Genomic DNA, 25,025 nt, shown 5'->3' with positions numbered 1-25,025 from the left:
CATGGAAAATCTCACTGTGCAAAAAAGTTAAGAAAAGTAAGTGATCAAAGAATGATGGGGACATGAAAAAAGGGCACAGGAGCCAGCTTGAAAGAGTTCCTACGGCCAAATCTGGGACAACTCAAGCATCAAAATAAATGATAAATGAATAACACAGGAATCCAGGAGTTCATGCTAATATGTTTAAATGATTTTAAAAAATAAAAAAGGGACCACTTGGTGGTCCAGTGGTTAAGACTCCGCACTTTGGGACTTCCCAGGTGGCGCAGTGGTTAAGAATCTGCCTGCCAGTGCAGGGGACATGGGTTCAATCCCTGGTCCGGGAAGATCCCACATGCCGTGGAGCAACTGAGCCCGTGAGCCACAACTACTGAGGCTGAGCTCTAGAGCCCGCAAGCCACAACTACTGAACCTGCGTGGCACAACTAATGAAGCCCGTGCGCCTAGAGCCCGTGCTCCACAATGAGAAGCCACCGCAACGAGAAGCCACCGCACCTCAATGAAGAGTAGCCCCAGCTCGCTGCAACTAGAGAAAGCCCGTGTGCAGCAGTGAAGACCCAACGCAGTCAAAAACAGGCTCCACGCTTCCACTGCAGGGGCCACGGGTTCGATCCCTGGTCAGGAAACTAACATCCTGCATGCCGCGCAGCATGGCAAATATATAAATAAATAAATACATAAATAAATACAAAGGAAAAAAAGGGAGAGAGAAAGCTTTTTCTTACAGTGAAATGCCAAATGATGAACGCAGAAGGAATGATGCAATTTTTAAAATTTTACCATCTGGTAACCACTATAGTAATAACTGACTCAGGCACAAATCATCAATAGATGCTAAAACTAGTAGGTAAAAAGTTGATGAGATGGGGAGGGGGAAGGGTAACCTGTGACGAAGTGAGAGAGTGGCAGGGACATATATGCACTACCAAATGTAAATTAGATAGCTAGTGGGAAGCTGCCGCATAGCACAGGGAGATCACCTCTGTGCTTTGTGACCATGAGAGGGGTGGGATAGGGAGGGGGGGAGGGAGGGAGACACAAGAGGGAAGAGATATGGGAACATATGTATATGTATAACTGATTCACTTTGTTGTAAAGGAGAAACTAACACACTATTGTAAAACAGTTATACTCCAATAAAGATGTTAAAAAAAAAAAGTTGATGAGAAATGAACTATTCATACAGCCTCAAAGTATCATCTCACAAAATGTATAATGTTTACTTACTAGGAAGTGCAAAACACTTCTGAACTAACTTTAACTGAAGAGACATGAAAACGAAATGCAATGTACGGTCCTGGATGGTCTCTGAATTAGAAATATAAGAGGGAAAGGAAGAGGATTTTCTGCTTTTGTTTTTGGAGGGGGGAGTTGGGTTTTTGTTATCTTTTGGGTTTTTTGTTTGTTTTTACTGTAAAGAACATAACTGGAAGATCAGCGAAATCTGAGTGGGTCTGTGAATTAGCAGTATTATATCAATATTTATTTCCTGATATTAATGAGTGTGCTGTGGTTAAACAGAAGAGTACCCTTGTTTTGAGGATATACATACTGATTAAGAGGTTACAGAGCCTTCTGTCTGCAATTTACTTCTCAAATGATTCAGAAAAACTGTGTAGCTACATGGATATAGTGACAAAGATAAAGCAATTATGGTAAAATGTTAACAATTTAACATTAACAATGTGTAATCTCAGTGAAAAATATACTTGGCCAAACAGCAAATAAATACTAATTTCCAAAGGACTAAAATCATATAGGCCATATTCTTTAACTACAATGCAATTAAATCTATAAGCCAATATTAAAAAACCTCACAGTTGAAAATTAAAAGACACACTTATAAATAACCCACGGATCAAAGAATAAAACCACAATGGAAATTAGAAAATAGTCTGAACTGTTACTGAAGAAATTCCAACCAAAATATTAGTAATCTGATGCCATCAATGTATAAGATAAAAAGATGATATGGTACACACCATGACCAAATTGTGTTTCATTTAAAAGCTACCTTTCTGGGCTTCCCTGGTGGCGCAGTGGTTGAGAGTCCGCCTGCTGATGCAGGGGACGCGGGTTCGTGCCCCGGTCCGGGAAGATCCCACATGCCGTGGAGCGGCTGGGCCCGTGAGCCATGGCCGCTGAGCCTGTGCGTCCAGAGCCTGTGCTCCGCAACGGGAGAGGCCACAACAGTGAGAGGCCCGCGTACCACAAAAATAAATAAATAAATAAATAATAAAAAAAATAATAAAAGCTACCTTTCTAATTAATGAAAGGTAGTTGCCAGGGGCTAGAGGGAGGCAGAAACAGGAACGTCCTGTTTAAGAGTTCCACTTGGGGATGGTGATAAAGTACTGGAGATGGATGGTGGTGATGATACCACAACAATCAATATGAATGTACACTGAACTGTATGCTTAAAAATAGTAAAAATGGTAAATTCTGTTATGTATTTTTAAAATTTTATTTATTTATTATTTTATTTATTTATTTATTTATTTATTAAGGAAAATCCATTTATTCATCATTTTTGGCTGCACTGGGTCTTTGTTGCTACACGCAGGCTTTCTCTAGTTGTGGTGAGTGGGGGTTACTCTTCGTTGTGGTGCACAGGCTTCTTATTGTGGTGGCTTCTCTTGTTGTGGAGCACAGGTTCTAGGCACACGGGCTTCAGCGGTTGCAGCACATGGGCTCAGTAGTTGCAGCGCGTGGGCTCTAAAGCGCAGGCTCAGTAGTTGCGGCACACGGGCTTAGTTGCTCCATGGCATGTGGGATCTTCCTGGAGCAGGGCTCAAACCCGTGTTCCCTGCATTGGCAGGCAGATTCTTAACCACTGTGCCACCAGGGAAGTCCTGTTACGTATATTTTACAATAAAAATTATATAAAATGAGCTCAAAAGAATAAAACAGCATTTTCTCATGGAAAGTTGATTAATGTAATTTATTATACTGACAGATTAAAGAAATAGTATATGAATATCAATAGATGCAGAAAAAGCATGGGATATAATTCAACATCCACTCATTAAAAACTCTTTGCAACAAGGAGTGGAGGGGAACTTCCTTAATCTGATAAATGGTGTCTACAGCCCTAAGATCACATGGTAGGATTCAACAGACTCCTGCCAGATCAGATAACACTGCACAGAATATAAAACCTTGCACCCTTCTTTTAAAATTCTACTACTATTATTTGAAATGTAAAAGACAGAAAAAGTAGTTATCTCTTCTATGCTGATAAATATTGTTTTGATGTCAAGAACAATTACCTTAACAGAAAAGCGATTCTTCTAAGCTACTAACAGAAAAAATGGCTTCAGATCAACAACTTTAAAATCAAAATGAGGGACTTCCCTGGTGGTCCAGTGGCTAAGACTCCACGTTCCCAATGCAGGGGTCCCACATTCGATCCCTGGTCAGGGAACTAGATCTCACATGACGCAACTAAGACCCGGCACAACCAAATAAATAAATAAATATATTTTAAAATAATAAAAAATAAATAAAATCAAAATCATTTTGAGCAGGAAGTTAATATCCAACAATTTTTTAAAATAGTACAATTCTGTTTTCTAGAGTAACCTTTTCCAAAAGAGTTGTCCTTATTAGAGGACTCAGCAGAAAACTATGCTCTTTGAAATTAGGCAGATCAGTGATATCTTTCTATAGCTAAAATGAATAACCAGGTACTTCAACTTTGACATTTTTTTCAGACTAAACTCATTCAAGTCATGCTCTCTTCAGCTGAGCAGGTTGGAGCCTGGTCTATCCATTCGTTTGTGCGTTAGAGCAGGTGAACTCTTTCCTGATATCCATCTCAGTCCTGCCTGCAGTTGCTCCATGTAAACAGAGATGGAGTCACCACCTATTCAAGGAACCACCGCTGTCTTCAGCCTTCTTTATTTTCAAAGTTAGCTGGATGTGTCATTAATCAGCAACTGTACTCATGATTTCAAAGTTTTTTCCTAATTCAACAAAATTCAATTATGAGAAATGATGAGTAGAAAACTGCCTCTTATTTGGGCATCTGTGGACTCAGCTTAGAATAAGCAAAGCTGTAATCACTACTGCAGGATTTCTCAAATTTCAGAGATACAAATCACCTTTTAAAGGAAACAAAATTTTTAACACACCTTCAATGCTAATTTAAAAATTTGTATTAATGAATAAATATAAACATAACACTGTGCTATTATACAACTATAAAACCAAAACAAACTTATATAAAAATATAAAACCAGTAAGATTCAAATTAACAATATTAATAGATAACAACAGATTTAATGCTGAAATTAAATCACCAGTCACAACACGGCTATTGCATCACCTACTGCAACAGTGTGTCTTTTTTTTTAATCTTGGCATGCCTAAACACATACATCATATAATACTAATTCTCCCATCACTTTCCCATTCAAACAACTGCAAACAAGTTGCCCAGTGTGCCCAGCACTACTTGGCCTTCCACTGACTGGTCCCACAAACTACCTACTTACAAATAAAGACATAGATAACCAATGATCCTAAACACACACACAAACATGGGCACTGAAATTGTGTGGCAATACTCAGTTACAAGGGGGGCAGTCATTCATATGCTTATAGTTCAGGTTACTGAAATTTTAAAAACTATTAGAGTCTTCTCAGAGAAACTTCTCTTCAAAATATATCCAAGGACCCCCATTTGAGATACTGCATTACAGTATGACTGTAGAGGTTCTGTTGAAAACATTCACCGTATCACACAATATCCCATTTAAGAGGAAAATGCCTCAAACCACAGTGCCAGGAAAGGCTGTTTCTCACTACTGATGATGGTTTATATCTTGTAAGTCAAGTGAATCTCTTGGAACCTTTGGCTAATATAACTTGAGAGCTCAATATACAGTCTTCTTTAAATAACTGCATAGGATCTAATGGACTGCACTACCATCCCCATGCCTCTCTCTTACCATAAGACCCTTACTTTCCCTTTACTCTGACTTCTTTATGTGTATGTTTATATATTAAAATTTATTTGTCCTTATTGGGTAGATAATCAAGCACACACTAAAAAAATCAAACACTACAAAAGAAAATACGCTGAATAGAAGGTATCCTTCCCACCAGGCATCCAGTTCCCCAATCCCCAGTGATCATTATTACTGACCAGTTTCTTTGGTGTCTTTCTGGAGAACTCCTAAATGCACTCTCTCTAGAAACACACACACAATGGTATTATATTTGTATCAGTAAATTACTTCAAATTCTCCTTAGAATGAGCTAGGCCATGAGTATTTCCTTCACTGGTCCTAATATTTTAGAACTTACAGTGGTTTTTTTGTTTGTTTTTTTAGTTGTTTTTTGTTTTGTTTTTATTTATTTTGGCTGCTCTGGGTCTTAGTTGCGCCATGCAGGATCTTCGTTGTGGCACTCGGGATCTTCGTTGCGGCATGCAAACTCTTAGTTGCAGCATGCGTGTGGGATCTAGTTCCCCGACCGGGGATCGAACCCAGGCCCCCTGCATTGGGAGCACCGAGTCTTACCCACTGAACCACCAGGGAAGTCCCGAAATTACAATGTATTAAAATTAAATAATTTTAGGGATAGAAGGATGTTAAACCATCAAGTCCCTTATCACTTTACAGAGGAAGAAACTGTGACCGGGAAAGACGTGCCTAAAGTCACAAGGCTAATTAGTACTATCAGAAATAGAACTCAGGTCTGCTTACTCCAAACCCTTTCTTTATCCAAGGTGTACTCAAATTTCTTTACATTTTCCACAGTCATCAGGTGATTAATTTGTCGTAATCGTATGAAATTAGAAGCAAGAAGTTCCCCTTGTAACAGATCTTTTCTCAGGGGATGAACGACCGATTATTTGCAATTAAGTCTGTTTAGTCACCATCGGTACACAGATCTGTCTGCACCAAACACAGCAACATATTGGGTTGGCCAAAAACTTCATTCGATTTTCTTCCCTCAGATGGCTCTGGTAGGGCTTAGTTGTCTTTAACTTTAATCGAAACAATTTTGTCAGATTGTATTGTGACAGCTGTCATATCAGCGTGCATTTTTAAAAAAACTTATCAAAATTGGTGATTTTTCTGTAGCCATTTTAGTATTGAAGATGGAAGAAAAAAAGCAACTTTTTCGGCATATTATGCTTTCTTATTTCAAAAAAGGGAAAAATGTAACTGAAACGCAAAAAAAGGTTTGTGCAGTGTATGGAGAAGGTGCTGTGACTGACCAAACATATCAAAAGTGGTTTGTGAAGTTTCGTGCTAGAGATTTCTCCCTGGAAGATGCTCCATGGTCAGGTAGACAAGTTGAAGTTGATAGCGATCAAATCGAGACATTAATTGAGAACAATCAATGTTATACCATGCGGGAGATGGCCGACATACTCAAAATATCCAAATCAAGTGTTGAAAACCATTTGCACCAGCTTGGTTATGTTTGGGTTCGCTTTGATGTTTGGGTTCCACACAAGTTAAGGAAAAAAACCTTCTTGACCCTATCTCCACGGTGATTCTCTACTTAAATGTAATGAAACTGTTCCGTTTTTAAAACAAATTGTGATGGGCGATGAAACGCAGATATTGTACAATAAAGTGGAACGGAAGACATCTTGGGGCAAGCGAAATGAACCACCACCAACCACACCAAAGGCTAGTCTTCAACCAAAGAAGGTGATGTTGTGTATACGGTGAGGTTGGAAGGGAGTCCTCTATTATGAGCTCCTTCCAGAAAACCAAACAATTAATTCCAACAAGTACTGCTCCCAATTAGACCAGCTGAAAGGAGCACTCGATGAAAAGTATCGGGAATTAGTCAACAGAAAACGCATAACCTTCTATCAAGATAATGCAAGACCGCATGTTTCTTTGATGACCACGCAAAAACTGTTACAGCTTGGCTGGGAAGTTCTAATTCAACCGCTTTATTCACCAGACATTGCACCTTGAGATTTCCATTTATTTTGGTCTCTATAAAATTCTCTTAATGGAAAAAATTTCAATTCCCTGGAAGACTGTAAAAGGCACCTGGAACAGTTCTTTGCTCAAAAAGATAAAATGTTTTGGGAAGATGGAATTATGACATTGCTTGAAAAATGGCAGAAGGTAGTGGAACAAAACAGTGAATACTTTGTTCAATAAAGTTTGTGGTGAAAATGAAAAATGTGTCTTCTATTTTTACTTTAACGCCGAATGAACTTTTTGGCCAATCCAATAATCGATCATCCCTAACATTCTTGTTAATTTCCAAGACACAAAGTTGAAATTTAGGGTAGCTACACAGCCCTTCGAATCATCAAAAGAAAAAGAAATGTTATATTACAGAGCCCCCAGATTTTGGTATTGATACCTGTTCATCAACAAACATGTCTGTTTACTATATGCCTAGCACTTGGCTCAATGTTCAACACCAATGTATTGAACACCTAATAGAATTAATAGACATGCTCCTCAATACATAATTGTCCTCAATAAACTAACAGGAAATTAAGACATGAAAATGAGTAATTAAAATACATTGTGATCGGAACTTCCCTGGTGGCTAAGTGATAACACTCTACGCTCCCAATGCAGGGCGCCCGGGTTCGATCCCTGGTTAGGGAACTAGATCCCACACGCATGCTGCAACTAAGAGTTCACATGCCACAACTAAGGAGCCCGTGTGCCGAAACTAAGGAGCCCAAGTGCTGCAACTAAGACCCGGTGCAACCAGATAAATAAATAAATATTTTTTTAAAAAACCAAAAAACATTGTGATCAATACTATATTTGTTATACCAACCCTAAAAGGAGGAAAAAACAATTCCTAGGAGAATTCAGGAGACTTCCATAAGTGGGTGATACTTCAGCAGGGTCTAGAAGACTACGTAGTAGTACGGCTACTTAAGTTTTTGTTTATTTAATGAATTCAGTTTCAAAGAGAAAGATAAACTAAATCATATAGGTACAGTCTTTGGCAATTACAGTGAAGGATGCAAACTGGTAGCACACTGTTATAAAAATATTGAATATGAACTCCTTTAGATAGGCCATGGAAACTCCAGTATGACATATGACCCGAGAGATCTACTTCCCTCATTCATATAAGCTGCCCAGCTTCCGAAGACATATTTGAGTTTGCATCCGCTGACAGACTTAATGCCAAAGATAAGGGAGATGGAAAGAAGAGAGGAGAAGAAAAAGACATCTTAAAAACCTTCTGAATTTTCAAGCCATTACACGGGCTTACAGTTTCTTGTTTAAAGGTATTTTCCAGTTTTGGAATCAGAAAACTTACAAAACTAGAAAATGAACAGGAAAAAGAAGGAAATAATAAAAAGACAGCTTTAGATGCTGAGTGAGGTTAGGCTCACTGAAGAACTAAGGGAACTCACCTGCTGCCACCAAACTCAAAGTGCAAGTAATATGATTCCATGCCTCAGCAAAATTACATATTACTAAACATCCTGGACCACCAAGATCCTTCTAAAACCATTAATCTGCACTTGTCGATGTATGGATTATTATATAAGTGTCTGGATTATCACACAATATGATTAAGTGACTTGACAGAAATAGCACAAGGATCTTATACCTAGATCAGAACTGAGACAGTCAGTAAGGTAATGCTCATTGGAGGAGCTGATCCCTACCTAAGAAATTATAATGCAAGGTAAAAAAGAGGGAGATGGGCAGTCCAAAAGACAGAGGGTCTGAAAGAGCACAGCACAGTCAAGGATACGGGGAAAAGGTAAGGCTAAAAGGTTAAGAGGGGTTGGTCGCAAAAACTTGCTCTGATAAGGAGCTTGGATTTTAGACACAGGATTTTAAACTGGGGAGTGCTATGATTAGATAGGGAAGTCAAAAAGATCACTCTTGGCAGCAGTGTGATACATGACCTGGAATAAGGAAATAATAATGGGTAGACAACTAGGGAATCTGCAGCAGTCATCTAAATGAGAAGAAGCCAGAATTAAGGGACAGAAGAGGTGGGGGAAAGCAGGCAAATTTGAGAAATATTAAAGGTAAAACAGATGGGAATGCATCACCAACCAGAAGAACAGTGTCATCCAAATTTCTGGTTTGGGTTACAGGGTTTTGTCATTCATCAAGACAGAGAACACAAAAGTAACCCATTTAAAGAGAAGATGAGGTCAGTTCTGAGCCTGTTACAGGTGCCTGGGAAACAGTCCAATGAAGATGACCAGTAGGTTGCTGGCTATCATCCAGTGCGAGGACGAATTTTCTCTTAATTAGCAAGGAGCTGGAAGCCGAAACCCTGGGCATAGGCATGTACTTCCAGGAACAATGCGTAGGATGAAACACAAGAGGGCTAAGGATGTACTCTTTGGTAGGTCAAAGAGTGGTCACAGAAGAGAGGCCTAAGGGAACTGAGGAGTGGCCAGAAAGGTAGAGAAAAACCAAGAAAGTGTGTCACAGAACTCCGGGGAAGGTGGTTCAGGGAGCGAATGTTGTACAGTTTATCCCATTTACTCAATTCTTCTCCCTCTCTCTTCCCTCTCCCATCCTTGCCACATTTTCCCCCATTGAAACCCCGGGAAGATAAAAGTTACTCTGTGATCAATTATGCAGCTACACTGTATCCTGACCAACTACTACAGAGGAAAGACTTTTAAAATCAAGGTCATTATAATATTTCCTAACATTTACTGAAAGTTTACTACACGCTTAAGAACTCTGCTAAGCACTTGGGGTGAACTATCTAATCCTTAAAATAAACATGCAGTAAAAGAATACTATTGTTGAACCCATTTATTAGGTGAGGAAACAGTCTCAGAAGGGTTAAGTATTAATACTTTGTCCATGTTCACAAAGCATGGCAGGTATGGGATATGAACTCTAGTCACTTCCAACTCCCCAAATTAAAATAACTATAAAGCCTGACAAGGAAAATATGAAAGAAATACAAAATCCAATCTGGGGACCTGGCAGTCCAGCGGTTAAGACTCCATGCTTCCAAGGCAGGCGGTGTGGGTCCAATCCCTGGTCGGGGAACTAAGATTTCCACATGCCATGCAACGTGGCCAGGGCACGGAGGGGGGAGGAACTAATCTGATTCAAGGACTGGCAGTGTTTGACAGACTGACAGTATAAATGTATTTTAAATATCTAAGAAAATTTAATTCACTAACAAAGGGGTATGAAGGAATTTAATCAGTTAAGCTTGAATTAACATTAATTAAAGAGCAAGTGAAAGTTATCATTCTTATTTCTATGCATAAATTACAATGCTTACAAGTACAATAACAAGACTAAAGAAAAACTAGGTTTTTTAATTTGCCACTTAAATAAATTGAACATTAATTTGAAACCCAAGTAATTTTTAGTCCTTTTCATGAACAAAAGTCCCACTCAGACATTACAAAACACACATAACTGAACTGCTCTGTTAACCACTACTTGCTCTACAACAGCCTTCTTCAAAGTAGAACTTCTGAAAGCTAAGTGCAAGTGAATAAGCAGGAAATGTTAGTTGAAATGTCAAACTTAAGTAACTCTCACAGTATATGGGCATGACTCTTTCCGGAAGGTTTCACAAGTACTGTTCATAGTGCCTAGGGATGCCTCTGAGAAGGGGAACTTGGAAGATGAGGGAGAGATAATTACCTTTTACTGTATATTTTTAGTACTAATATTTGAATATTTTAACATGTACATGTATCATTCAAATGCATACATGATTTTAAATGAAGCAAATTTAAAAATATACACACTGATTAAAAAACATAAAGCCATTATTTTTTCCATTTTCTAAAAAGATGCTTTTTCAAATTTACCTTCTCCTTCCCACCACAGTCAGCCACTATTGAGAATCACTGCCTTAGAGGTTCACAACTGCTACCAACAGCACTATTGCTAACTGGGTACGAACTATAGGAAGAAAAAGGATCTTCTATCACTTCCACCAACTAGTAGCAAGATCCTGGGCCAGGCTAACTCCCCAGAATGGAGAAACAGAGAAACACCAATTGGAAGTCACTGTATATTCAGCCCCTGTTAACAAAGCAAGCAGGTCCAGGTGGGAAGTAAGATGCACTGGAGAGCAGTGGTCTCACAGACAGCAGCAGAAGCACTGATTCAGGAACTGGCCTCATTCCTTGAAAGGTGGGTAAAGCATTCAAATCAATGGAGACATGGAAAGGGGCACCAGAACAGAAGCATTCCTGTGAAAGCTCTCCCCCACACTTCCCCACCTTTCCTTTCAGAGGAACACTGGAAGTCCTGGTACTATTCCATATACTGATGTACTGTTGATACACCAAATGGAAGACATTCTCTTTATTAATGGGGTAGTACTAATGTGTTTATAATACTGCATTAAGCAACCTGTCAACCAATGTTTGAAAACTAATTGATGGTTATTTGTCAATCAATATTTGAGAGCTCTTGAACAATTTATAGCAGCCGGGTTTTAACATCTCCCCACACACAAAAGCTCAGCTCACTTTCAAAAAGCCAAAAATGTGGAACCCTACTAATGCTTCTACTGCTTAAATCATGCTTATCCACATATCTCCATCCCCTATGCCAAACCAGTCCAGAACACCATCAACCCTGGCCAAATATGCTCTAACAATCACGAAATTAGTCTCTATGCTCTGTCCAGTTCATTCTCCACAGTAATGACAATCAAATTTTTTGACTGCACACCAGCCAATCAATCAACATGCACGTCCCCAACATGTGTTCACCAATAAATATGACAAAGGTACTAATATATATAAATACTACAAAAACAGTCATTCATTTCCAAATGTAATAAAATAATGATTGCAATAATGGTTTTTATATGGGAAAATAGAAAAACCATTACTGCTATCACTAAGATGCTAATACTAACCTTGTTTTAAAAATATTTAGTGTGATCCATATGATCAAGTATTTCTTATTATGCTTGAAAAATCTCATTTTAATACTTTGTGACAAAGCAATCTGAAAGTCTGGTTTCAAATCAATACTTGGTTTTTTTGTTTGTTTTTTTTTTTTGCGGTACGCGGGCCTCTCACTGTTGTGGCCTCTCCCGTTGCGGGGCACAGGCTCAGCAGCCATGGCTCACGGGCCAAGCCGCTCTGCGGCATGTGAGATCTTCCCCGACGGGGACACGAACCCGCGTTCTCTGCATCAGCAGGCGGACTCTCAACCACTGCGCCACCAGGGAAGCCCAATACTTGGTTTTAATGGCTATCATAGTCCAAAAGAAATATGGGTCCAAAAGGAAGAAGCACTACGGTTGTGCTTACTAAAAAGTGGTATTTCTTTTTCCAGCCCCATCCAATTATACAAACATTTCCCTTCAAATTTGGCTAGCAAATGTCTATCTTCCCTTGAAAAGGAAACGACTCTTGAAATTACTCTTGAAAACTAGTCAGATTTTACTTTTAAAATTTCTAACAAAGGGATGTGAAACCCACTAAAACTAAGAGCAAGAGTAACTCTATAATAAACCCTTATATACCTATTATCCAGCTTCAATGATTATCAGTAATGGTAAATAACCTACAACCCTCAGACACAATGAATTATCTTAGAGCAAATTCCAGACATCCTATCATTTCATCCATAAATACTTCAGTACATACCTCCAAGGGAAAAGAGTTTTTTCTTTCAATATAACTATAATACTATTATCATATCTTTAAACAATTAAAACAATTGTTTAAAAATCATTTAATATATTAAGTGGTATTCAAATTACTCCCAATTGTCTCATAAATACCTTTTGACAGTTGATTTGTATGACACAGGATCTAATCAAGGTCTACACATTACATTTAGTTAATATGTCTCAAGTCTTTTCTAACCTGTAATAGTTTCTCCACTTTTTTTCTTGCCATTTGTCTGAAGTAACTGGGTTCATTTGTCCTACTGGATTTCTCACATTCTGAATTTTCTAATTACATTCTACAAGCTGATTGTTAGAGCTAGATGCTTAATTAGAGTCAGGTTTGATTTGATTTTGGTAGGGAAAGACTATTTCATGAATGGTGTTATATTTTTCCTATTGTACCACATGAGAGGAACATAAAGTTTGGTTGTACCCATTTTAGAGATGTTATGACTGATTAGAAGATTGTCATTCTGATTCTTCTATTATAAAGTTCCCTACTGGTTTTAATAGCAACTGATGATCAATGTCTAGGTCTTTTATTTCATTAGATCATCTGGAAATTTTTTTAGAAATACATTTGGAGATGTTTATCAGGTAAGAAATTTATGTTTCCAAGTTTTTCATGTGTAAAAATATGAGAGTTTTTATAGATGCAACAAAATCACAATGAGCCCATGAGTCACTGGGGAAATGCAAATCAAAACTACAATGAACTATCACTTCATACCACTAAGATAGCTACAGTCAAAAAGACAGCATAACAGGGGACTTCCCTGGTGGCACAGGGGTTAAGAATCCGCCTGCCAATGCAGGGGACACGGGTTCAAGCCCTGGTCTGGGCTGCTCCACATGCTGCGGAGCAACTAAGCCCGTGCACCACAACTACTGAGCCTGCGCTCTAGAGCCCACGAGCCACAACTACTGAGCCCACGTGCCGCAACTACTGAAGCCCGCGTGCCTAGAGCCCGTGCTCTGCAACAAGAGAAGCCACCGCAGTGAGAAGCCCGCGCACCGCAACGAAGAGTAGCCCCCGCTCGCCATAACTAGAGAAAGCCTGTGCGCAGCAGAGAAGACCCAATGCAGCCAAAAATAAATACATAAAATAAATAAATTTTTTTAAAAAAGACAGCATGGTCTTCCCTGGTGGCGCAGTGGTTGCGCGTCCGCCTGCCGATGCGGGGGAACCGGGTTCGCGCCCCGGTCTGGGAGGATCCCACATGCTCGCGCCCCGGGCTGGGAGGACCCCACATGCCGCGGAGCGCCTGGGCCCGTGAGCCATGGCCGCTGAGCCTGCGCGTCCGGAGCTTGTGCCCCGCAGCGGGAGAGGCCACAACAGAGGGAGGCCCACATACCACAAAAAAAAAAAAAAAAAAAAAGACAGCATAACAAATATTGGTGAGGATGTGAAGAAACTGGAACCCTTGTGCATTGCTGCTGGGAATGTAAAATGGCACAGGTGCTTTACAAAACAGTTTAGCAATTCCTCTAAAGTTAAACAGACCCATTTAACCCAGAAATTCCACTCTATATCCAAGAGAAATGAAAACATATGCCCGCACATGTACTTGTGCATGAATGCTCACAGCAGCATTAATCGTAATAGCCAAAAAGTGGAAATAACTCAAAAATTCACTAACTGATGAATAGATAAACAATATATCTATACAATGGATTATTTATTCAGCTATAAAGGAATGAATGAATTCATGCTACAACATGAATGAACTCCCCAAAACATTATGCTAATTAAAAGAAGTCAGTCAACAAAGGCCACATTTTATATGATTCCATTTATACAAAATGTCCAGAATAGGCAAATAGAAAGACTAGGGGCTGCCAGAGGCTTGGAGAGAGGGTGGAATGGGGAGTGAAGGTAATGGGTGCAGGGTTTCTCCTTGGTGTGATGAAAATGTTCCGAAATTAGATAATGGTGATGTTGCACAACTCCACAAATACACTAAAAACCACTGATTGTACACTTTAAAAGGCTGAATTTTATAGTATGTAAATTATATCATGATAAAGCTTTTTTTTTTAATTACAAGGAAAATGCTATCCCATAGCATACTTGTAAGAAAAAGGACGTTACTTTCTCATTCACTGTTAAAATAACATCTTTACTTGAAGAGACAGATTAAGGATATTAACATCTCAAATAATATTAGCTAGATAGCCATTTATCACAGAAAAAGTAGGCTTTTTGTTTTTTGGTAGAAATAAAATGTATAACATCAACAACTCCACCACAAGATAACCAACAAGATAACCTGACTCAATAGTTCATGAAGAGGCAATGAACGCATTTCATTTTTCATTCAAGTGTATGTTCTCTTTACATTTAGACAATTATTCCATACAGCAATGTTATGTTACTATTAAGAATGTCTTCTCCAGTATAACTTTCTCCAGTAGCTCACAAAAGAAGTGATTTTTCTTGGATTTCTTTTAATAAAGAGAATCTAGCAAATACTAAGGCATGCTAGAAGCTTCTATACTTTTAAAACTACGTAGCAAACCTCCAACACTGAAAAATTTATTCTAATATTGCTTGTTCAAATCTTTAGCAACATTTACTACATCTTACAAGAGTATTTGCAAACAAAATTTAGTCTTAGTTTCTTGATATATTATTTTCCATACACTATATCAGCCTTTTTGCGGGTGCGGGCAGTGCGGACAGGAGAACCTGCCAATGGTATGTGCCTTTTGCTCATTTATAAGAACAGAAAACCTTGAAATAGATACTTTAATCATTAGGTTAGTAAAATTATGTACAGCATCAGATTGAATACCCTATGTCTTTTTTTCTTTTTTTTTCTTTTCTTTTTGGCTGCACCCCATGGCTTGGGGGGATCTTAGTTCCCCCACTAGGGACTGAACCTGGGCCACAGCAGTGAAAGTGCTGAGCCCTAACCACTGGACCACCAGGGAACTCCCCAGGCTATGACTTTAAACATCACTGGGGGAAGAAACATGCAGAGCTTCTCTTTATGCTCCAGATGCTTAGTTTTCAAATATCTTGTTATTAGTAATAGCCTCATATTTTACTAATATCTCAGGTTCTACATAATCTTAAAACAAGATTCCTATAATGACAGAGGATGTAAGTCTATGTTTCAAATAGAGTTCTTGATACTTTCCAATGTAATACGAGCTGACTTATTTAATCTTACTTAATAGCTCACTGCGCGGGGACTTCCTTGGTGGTCCAGTGGTTAAGACTCTGAGCTCCCAATGCAGGGAGCCCAGGTCCGATCCCTGGTCACGGAACTAGATCCATGTGCATGCTGCAACTAAGACCAGGTGCAGCCAAATAAATAAATAAATACTAAAAAAAAACAAAACTGCTCACCAGGACTTCATAATAGGAGCTAGACAAGGGTCAGCTCTGTCATTTTGTTTGTTTCCTTGTGCTTGAGTTATTAATATTTTCTTCAATCACTGGTTTCTTTGCAGGGATCTTTTTAAGCCACTTGTCCATTTTGTGAAGGTTAGTTTGATGAAAACTGAATAATATAAACTGTTATCAATATGTTGCAATACACTGAAAGCAAATGTATGTATACAGGGACTTCCCCGGTGGTCCAGTGGCAAGACTCCACACTCCCAATGCAGGGGGCCTGGGTTCAATCCCTGGTCGGGGAACTAGATCCCACACGCATGCTGCAACTAAGAGTTCACATGCCGCAACTAAAGATCCCGCATGCCGCAACAAAGTTCAATCCCTGGTCGGGGAACTAGATCCCACACGCATGCTGCAACTAAGAGTTCACATGCCGCAACTAAAGATCCCGCATGCCGCAACAAAGATCTCTCGTGCCACAACTAAGACCCAGCTCAGCCAAATAAACAAACAAATAAAAAATTTTTTTTAATGTATATATACAGCTCTGCTTGCTTACTGCAGGACTCCCCTCTCTTACTTCTGGACACCCAAACACTGTTTGACCTACAGACCTAAGAAGATGCCAGTGACAGTCCCTAAATGTAATGTTTTAGCATTTTTTAGATAAAAACAATAGAAAGTTCAGCATCCTAGCATCTTATCCACCTCACTTGGAAAACTACTGCTCTGGATTGCAGCCACAGTGAACTTTTCACAACTGCAAATCAGATCAGTTCACTCCTCTTTGAAATCCTTCAATGGCTTAGCTCTGCCTTCACGATAAAGTCCAAAATCCTTGCATGGTGTATAGGGCTCTCAACTCTGGCCCCTGCTTCTCTCTAGTCCAGTGGTTCTCAACCCTGGCTGCATATTAGAATCACCTAGGGAATTAAAAAATATATATACATATATATATATATATATATATATATACCTAAGGTACCAAACCCCTTCCTAGCTCACGGTCTCTGTGTTGTTTAAACTGCAAGCATTGTTGAACTTCTCTGGCGCTCCCAAGACATCTTATTCTTCCCCTTTGATCACATCTATAATTACCCTAAGGTGCTTAATGTCCGCTTTCTGCATTAGCCCATAAGGACAGACATCACATCCATGTTACTGGAGTATCCAGTAATCTGGAGTATCCCTAACTACCAGCACAATGTCTGGTATTTTCTACTGAATAGCACCCAGTTTTCTATTTCATACCAGTATGATCTTATCCTAAATTTCCACAATATTTCTGTCCTATCAACCACGTCTTTCTTCAAAAAAAAAGTTGACTTTAGCTACGTAACACTTGGATATGATATATAACACAGCACTGTACTTCATTCAAAATCTAAATGAGCTACTAAAACTCATTTAGTAGCTCATTTAAATTTTTTTCTAGAGTTTTTCTAAAGAAACATAAATTAAACCTAACTCAAAGTACTATTACATTTCTTTTAAATTAACAAAATCGAATATTAGGTTTTTTAAAATTTATTTTACTTTTGGCTGCGTTGGGTCTTCGTTGCTGCGTGTGGGCTTTCTCTAGTTGCAGCAAGCAGAGGCTACTCTTCATTGTGGTGCACAGGCTTCTCACTGCGGTGGCTTCTCTTGTTGCGGAGCACGGGTTCTAGGCGCGTGGGCTTCAGTAGTTGTGGCACACGGCTCTCAGTAGTTATGGCGCACGGGCTTAGTTGCTCCACAGCATGTGGGATCTTCCCGGACCAGGGCTCGAACCCGTGTCCCCTGCATTGGCAGGCAGATTCTTAACCACTGCACCACCAGGGAAGCCCAAATATTAAGTTTTGTTTGTAACAGCATTGGCTGCATTGTCAGGAAACAGGGCCACAAAAATTGCTGATGATGTTGTAAACTAGTTCAACCTTTCTAGATAGCAATTCGGCACTGAAACCATATTCTGATGCAGTGAACCCATTTTAGGGGTAAGAGTGCAAGAAAATAATCCAAAAGTATTTGAACAAGGGTGCTCAGAGGTACCATTTATAATAGTAAAAAGGAGAGAGAAAAGGAAAATAAAAAACGATCGCACAAACTACAGCTATCAATGCATAGAATACTATTCTGTGATTTAAAATAATAAACAAAATTAGTAAATATAAAATATTTGATGTTATTCAAGAATACAAAAATCATATGCTGTATGTACTTTACTTGCCATGTACATATAAAAGGTTATAACTATAAAAAAAATCTATGCCTATACACTGACACAAATGGATGTGAATTTAAAGTAAATACAATTTCACATTTAATGGATTCTCTTTTCTACAGAGAGTATATTAAAACAAATTTTAACACTGGGTTATTTGAGGGTTTGTTGCTCAATTGTATTGTTAGTGTTATATTATTGCTATTTTTGTTGTACTCAGACTCACTAAAAAAATTTCTTCAAATTTGTCATTTGGGAACATTTATTAGTTATTACATTAGAAGTAAAAAGACAAGATTGTATATTTGGCCAGATTCCTGCTTATAACTTAAGCTTCACCTGCACCTCATTTTTACCACATGAAGGTGGAGAAAAACAATGCAACAATGTTTACAAACTGACTCTGAGAACCTCCAATGAAAGATGCTGGGCAAATACAAATATCAGAGCTGCTTAAAAAAACAACCACCACCCACTGTCTTGCACAAGTCACTTTATCCTTCTGAGACTCAATGTCTCCTTCTGCAGATAGAAAGAAATAGGCTAGAATCACACGAGGGGAGGAGGTTAGGTGAGAGAAAAGCATCTGAAAAAGCAGTCTATCTGAAAAGCGTCCCAGGCTACCCTGATACATACTCTGAAGAAGATCTGTTTGAGGTCCATTCACATTTTTGCAAAGAGGATAAGTTAGTACAACCCCCTCCAAGGGGCGGTAATTTGGCTACATGTCTACAAATTTAAAATGCACACGTATCCTTTGACCCAGTAATTCCACTTCTAAAAATATACACTTCAGATAATTTTACACATGAGCTCATAACAAAGTATGTAGAGGATATTCATTATAATGCTGTAATAGAAAAACCTGGAAACAACTTAAACGTTGTTTAATCCAAAAACTAGTTACAAATAATGGTGCAGCCAAACAATGAAATAAGTAAAAGAATATCAATAAAATAAAAAGAATAGCTCTATATGTACTAATATGTAATGATTTCCTAAGTTAAGTAATGATTTTCCTACGTTAAGTAAAAAAGAGCAAGATATGGGAATTCCCTGGCAGTCCAGTGGTAAGGACTCTGTGCTTTCACTGCAGAGGGCCCAGGTTTGCTCCCTGGTCAGGGAACTAAGATCCCACAAGCCAAGCTGAGCAGCAGTGAAAAAAAAAAAAAGAGCAAGATGTGACTGGTATGTACCATGGGGTAGGAGTATGGATAGGCAGATACATGTTTATACAGGAAGAGTGTCTATGTAAAGCCACAGAAACTGGAAACTTCAACCATCTCTGGGGAGGTCAGGGTAGAAGGGAGGCATTTCTCTATACATACACTTTCGTACTGCTGGAATTTTTTCTCATAAGTATGACCTGTTCCCAAAACTCAGCAGTATTCTCTTTAGGCCTCACTCTGGGTCTAAGAGGCTATGATTCTGCCTCTGTGAAGCCTCACCATTGCCTCCTAAATTGGAGGGGTATTAACATCTGGCCCCACACTGCCCCTGAATGACTTTTCGAAAGCCTGGTGTGCCCAAGTCCCTGACCTCCTTTATCTTTTATTTTTAAAATTTATTTTATTTTGTTTATTTTTATTTTTGGCTGCCTTGGGTCTTTATTGCTGTGTGCGGGATTTCTCTAGTTGCGGCGAGCGGGGGCTACTCTTCGTTGCGGTGCACGGGCTTCTCATTGCAGTGGCTTCTCTTGTTGTGGAGCACGGGCTCTAGGTGCGCCGGCTTCAGTAGTTGCGGCGCGCAGGCTCAGTAGTTGTGGCGCACGGGCTTAGGTGCTCCGCGGCATGTGGGATCTTCCCAGGCCAGGGCTCGAGCCCGTGTCCCCTGCATTGGCAGGCGGATTCTTAACCACTGCGCCACCAGGGAAGTCCCCCTGACCTCCTTTAAAATCCCCCTTTAAAGTCTCCACTGCCCAAACTCTAACACAGCACTTACAGCCCTTCAAGCCAACCTAATCTCATCTCCCACCCTTCTTCCCTCTACCCAATCCAACTACGTTTAACCTCTCCCTGCTCCCCAAGGACAATGGGTTCCTTCCACCTCCAAGCCTGCCTGTGCTGCTCCTTCTTTCCTATATCCTGTCCACCATACATAAACTCCTATCTATCCTTCATGACCCAAAGGCTCCCTTTCAGTCAAGTTTTCTCCGACCACCCAGGGAGGGAATGCTGTCTATACAGCCAGGCAGATACTCTGGAACTAGACTGCCAAGATTCAAATCCTGACTATTCCCTCATCTGCACACTGTATGGGCTCAGTTTCCACCCTTGTCTAGTAAGAATTAGCCACCACGTGATGGTAGAAAGGATTATATAAGATAATTCGTGGAAAGCATTTATTACCTAGCCTGACACAGGCAAATGAAAGGTATTATTACACTCTCATAGTACATGTAATATAATTATTTGTATCCACTTGTCCTGCATTAAGCTGTGAGCCCCTCAAAGGTAAAGATGTGACTTCCTCACTTTTATTCTGTATGCCAAGCACTTCACCTGGCAAACAGAACACATGTGAATGTAGTTCAGTGAGAGGACTGGCTTTTCTGGTTTCTGAATTTCACCTAGGTGGTAAATTAGTGTCTAAAAGGTACCCAGTGAACAGCCTCCTAGATCGTACCCTGCCTTACAGTACGCACATACCCAGGCCACTTCAGGCAGGCAGAGGTGAAAAAGAGATGGTGGGGCTTTTAGCCTTTCAGAGACAGTCGAGCAGATTGAAGGCCAGTGGGATACGAGACCTGCCAGTTTCTGCCTGTTGATTACTTATGGGGGCTGGATGGGATGGACATGAAGAGATGGGAAATCAAGATACTAAAAGTCATAGGTGTGCATGCCAAGCAGGAAACACTCAGGAAGGATTCTCTCAGGGGACTTCCCTGGTGGCACACTGGTTAAGAATCCGTCTGCCAATACAGGGGACACAGTTTCGATCCCTGGTCCAGGAAGATCCCACATGCCGCGGAGCAACTAAGCCCACGCGCCACAACGACTGAGCTTGCGCTCTAGAGCCCGCAAGCCACAACTGCTGAGCCCATACACCGCAACTACTGAAGCCCATGCACTCTAGGGCCCATGCTCTGCAATAAGAAGGCACAGCAATGAGAAGCCCGCGCACCTTAACAAAGAGTAGTCCCACTTGCTGCAACTAGAGAAAGCCTACGCACAGCAACGAAGACCCAACGCAGCCAAAAAAAAAAAAAAAAGATTACATTGAATTAAAAAAAAAAAAAATTTTCTCAGGAAGTGGGTACCTGGAAGTAAACGTAAGTGGAAGAGATGGGACAGGACGTGTAAGACAATCGGGAGGAAGAAACCTCTCAACATGGAAGATGAACAGTTGAACAATACACAGCTCCTGCCCTCATCAAGCTTCTCAAATGAGAAGGGCTTTAAAGGAAGAGGTGGAGGTTGGCAGGTAAAGGTGGGGAGGAAAGAGGATCACACAAGCAAAAAAGAGGCAGTCAAGCAATTCTGATTGGCCAGAGAGGGGGATGAAAAGAAAGGAGAATTGAAGGATTCAGCTAAAAGTAAAAGAATAAGTTGAAGCAAGACTGTCAAGTGCCCTATAGGACCTGTTAAGGCATTTTGGGCTTCATTCACCCTATGGGAAAAGGAAAGCGAGGGAGTTTTAAGTAAACAAGTGACAGCATCAGATCTGTGTTTTGTAAAGGAGTGGCCAGGAAGGAAGATGTTCGCCCATCTTCCACCGCCAGTCCTCTCCTTGCCCACCATCTTCTGGTTCTAGAGCTGCCTTAACAGCAAGCAGGTGGCAAGAGAAAAGATCTTTCGGGAGATGTGACTGGTTCTAGAGCAGGGATCCCTACCCTGGGCAAAGGCTACTGAAGGCATTCACCCTCCTAGAGAGGTTTTAAACATTCCTGTTTTCCTGTCTTACAAACATCATTCACTGACCTCAAAAAAAAAAAACAAACAAACCCTCAACATTGGGCTCAGCTCTGCCATTATTATTTTTATCTTCAGGAAATACAATTAGGAACTAATTTTTCAAAAAACGGTATTCTTTCTTTGTGTTATTCACCAAAAGTGAAAAAAAAAAAAAAAAAAAAGGAGGGGACCTGCATTCCCAATTGGCTCATTTTAAATTCTGGGCAGCTCTGAGCCCCTGCTTCCCTTCCTAAGCGGCCTCAACTGTAGGGAGTGGACGGTAAAGAGAGGGGCCCGGGCAAGAAAAGTTGGTCACTGCCAAGAACAAATTTTCTCGTGCCAGGAGTTTTCCTCTTTCTTCCCATTAAATGGACCTGAGCAAATTCTGTTCTCACTGTCCAAATTTCTTCTTTCAGAATGAACTATGGCAGCGCCCCGGCCCGACCCCAGGAGGACACACGCAAAGTTCCTGGGCAGTAGACAGGGGTCGGCGCCCGGGCCCGCGCGTTTCCGGGGACACCCCCCACCCCACCCCACCCCCACACACACGGACAGCGTTTCCGGGGACACCTCCCACCACACACAGACACACAGACACACACACACACGAACAGCGCAAGGATGTGGGATCCCTGGAGAAGCCGGATGGATCCGGCCCGGAAAAGAGGGATTTGGGATCTGGCCGGGGACCCCTCCCACCCGCTCCCGGGAGCCGCCCCTCCACCTCCGGAGCCCGCCTGGGCGGCGGCAGCCGCGAACACTCACCGAGTCCGGCGTTGGGCGGGACCGCTGGGGACGAGGACGACGGCTCCGCCTCTGTGCCGCGGCGGCGTCTCGGCCCGCCACACGCCCTCAGGGCCGCCGCCCGGCCCACGGCTCGGAGCCCCGCGGCGGCGGCGGCGGCCTCGCCTCCATGGCGAGGGGAAGCGGCTGAGGGGCAGCGGCTGAGGGGCTACCGGGCGGGCGGCGGTGATGGCGGCGGCAGCCTCGGGTCCGAGCTGGAACGCGCGCGCGCGTCTCTGTCAGCGCCGCACTCGCCACAGCCTCGCTCCCGACCCGGCCTTGGCTGTAAAGAGCTTCCTCATTGGTGGTTCAGAGACGGGCGCTGGTTGGCCCAGACAGAACGGGCGTCTCCTGGCCCTCCTGGGCCCCGCCCTTGCGCGCCTCCGAGCGTTCGCTCGCCTGCTAGGCTGGGTCTCACTGTCACCATCTCACTGATGGCCCGGGAGATGTGCGCCCCACGGCAGCGCACATGGACCCTGGGAGCACCGGCCGACCGTGCTCCAACACCTTCCGCCTCTCTACTGTCCCACCTCCCTGGATGTGGGCCTTCTTCCCAGTATACAGATGCGGAAACTGAGGCCAAACACAAGTTACACCAATGTCTAGCGATCAGGGCGGCCTGGAACTCAAAAGTCGTCTTTCCACTCCTGTCTTCAAACGGGTTCCCTCGAACTCCTCCCCTCCCTTTTTCTAATTGCTGCAAGGTATTTAAAGGGCAGAGGCTCTCAATGGGGAGGGAGAGGAACCTGCAAAACTCCTAGAAGAGGCCTAGCACCGTGGCTGTGGTCTTCCATCAAGCCATCCTAGCCATCCCCACCCGAGCCCCAGGGAAATCTCCCTAGCTTTCCAGATGTGCATATCCGGGCCTGGCTTGCACCGAGCCGGGTAGAAACACGACACACGGTGCTCTGCGGTGGGGGTGTTTGCGATAGCCCTGGCGGGGAAAGGGAGGTTCAAAGCGCCGAGAGGACCGGGAGATGCGTCTCCCCCTGAGGCCGGGGACCGAGGACCGGGTGGGAGGTGCGGATCTCCTCCCCAGCACACCCCGCCGCACGTGGGCCCCTCAAAGCCATCGGTTGGTATGCCCGGCAACAGCGGGGTCCCAGGCTGCAGGACTTCAGGAATCGCTGAAGGCCGATTACACAGTCGTGGTGGGTGCCAGGTGAGACACTCCTCAGGTTGTAGTCCCCACGCAGGGTCCCTCGGACGCACCGGGACCCGCACAGGGGGAGTGTAGGGGAGTCTGTAGCCTGGAGAAAGATTGCCCAGCGGTGTGCAAGCGGAGCTTGCTGGGAGACCCTTCATTCCTGACCCGCAGCCTGAGCTGCGTGGGATTGGCGGTGGCGAGCCTCCCTCTCCCGTCCGTGGCCCGGAAGTCAGTCCCACGTTCAACGCGCCCCAGGGGGTCTGTGGCTGGCTGCAATCCGTTTTCATGGCGGGGACATTTAGGCCAAGGAGCAGAAGCCCACATCAGCGACCACCTCCAGTCCCCACCACCGCCTGCAGTTGGGGCGTCCATTTGGAACTCTATGCACCCCGCTGCCCCGATATGTGGAATAAGCGTGTGCTGACCAGAGCCACGGCCTGGGAATACCAGGCGCGGCGGGCGTCCTTCGGGGCATCCCCTCCCCAGCAGGGAAGCTCCTCCCCGAGTAGGAATTGTGTCTCCCACTCCCTCTCATTAGGGCTGGCCCGGAGGTGTTGTGAAATGACCGAATCCTAGAGGCCTCTCCCCGACAGACACTCCAGCCCAAAGACCCAGAGGCCACACACCCAGTCTCCTGTTAGAGCCCCAAGGGCGGCGAATGAGGGCAGGTACTTCTATATACCAGCCACTTAGTTACCCAGAAAGTAGAAAAACTCAAACTCTATCCACACACTGAACTGCAAAGGTGAAAAAGCCTGAACTCAAGGGTTTGGAAACCCTGAAAAATAATGACTGTGAGTGCTGGAGATACCTGGGTAGCTAGGATAGCAGTATGCTAGAACTAAACCCCACCAGGCTTGCCTTACCTACATCTGACCTACACTACTATTTCTTAGTATGTTTCTTTTATTTTTTTATTTATAGTTTGTTTATACTACCATAAAAGGGTTTCACATGCTACTTATATTTCCTAACCTACATTAATATATATAATAAAAAGCATTCATCCTTGAGGTCATCTGAAGGATCCCCACCGGATCTGACCACACT

General features: G+C 42.2%; 1 protein-coding gene across 4 annotated transcripts in view; it reads right to left on the bottom strand.

Annotated features, from left to right (window-relative positions):
• Positions 1-23,088, bottom strand: part of PTPRA (protein tyrosine phosphatase receptor type A) — a 185,527-nt gene extending 162,439 nt beyond the window's left edge. For 2 of the 4 annotated variants that reach the window (XM_024117167.3, XM_024117166.2), the window contains exon 1: positions 22,811-23,087. The gene's annotated coding sequence lies outside the window, so the exon portion shown is untranslated. Of the gene's footprint in view, positions 1-22,810 lie in introns of all 4 variants that reach the window. The other 2 variants (XM_028499672.2, XM_028499671.2) reach the window with 2 other exon arrangements.
• Positions 23,089-25,025: the final 1,937 nt, after the last annotated feature.

Source organism: Physeter macrocephalus, chromosome 14 (genome assembly GCF_002837175.3).
Source record: "Physeter macrocephalus isolate SW-GA chromosome 14, ASM283717v5, whole genome shotgun sequence".
NCBI lineage: Eukaryota > Metazoa > Chordata > Mammalia > Artiodactyla > Physeteridae > Physeter > Physeter macrocephalus.
Note: the sequence above shows the minus strand (reverse complement) of the source record. Positions and strands in the feature narration are given on the sequence as shown.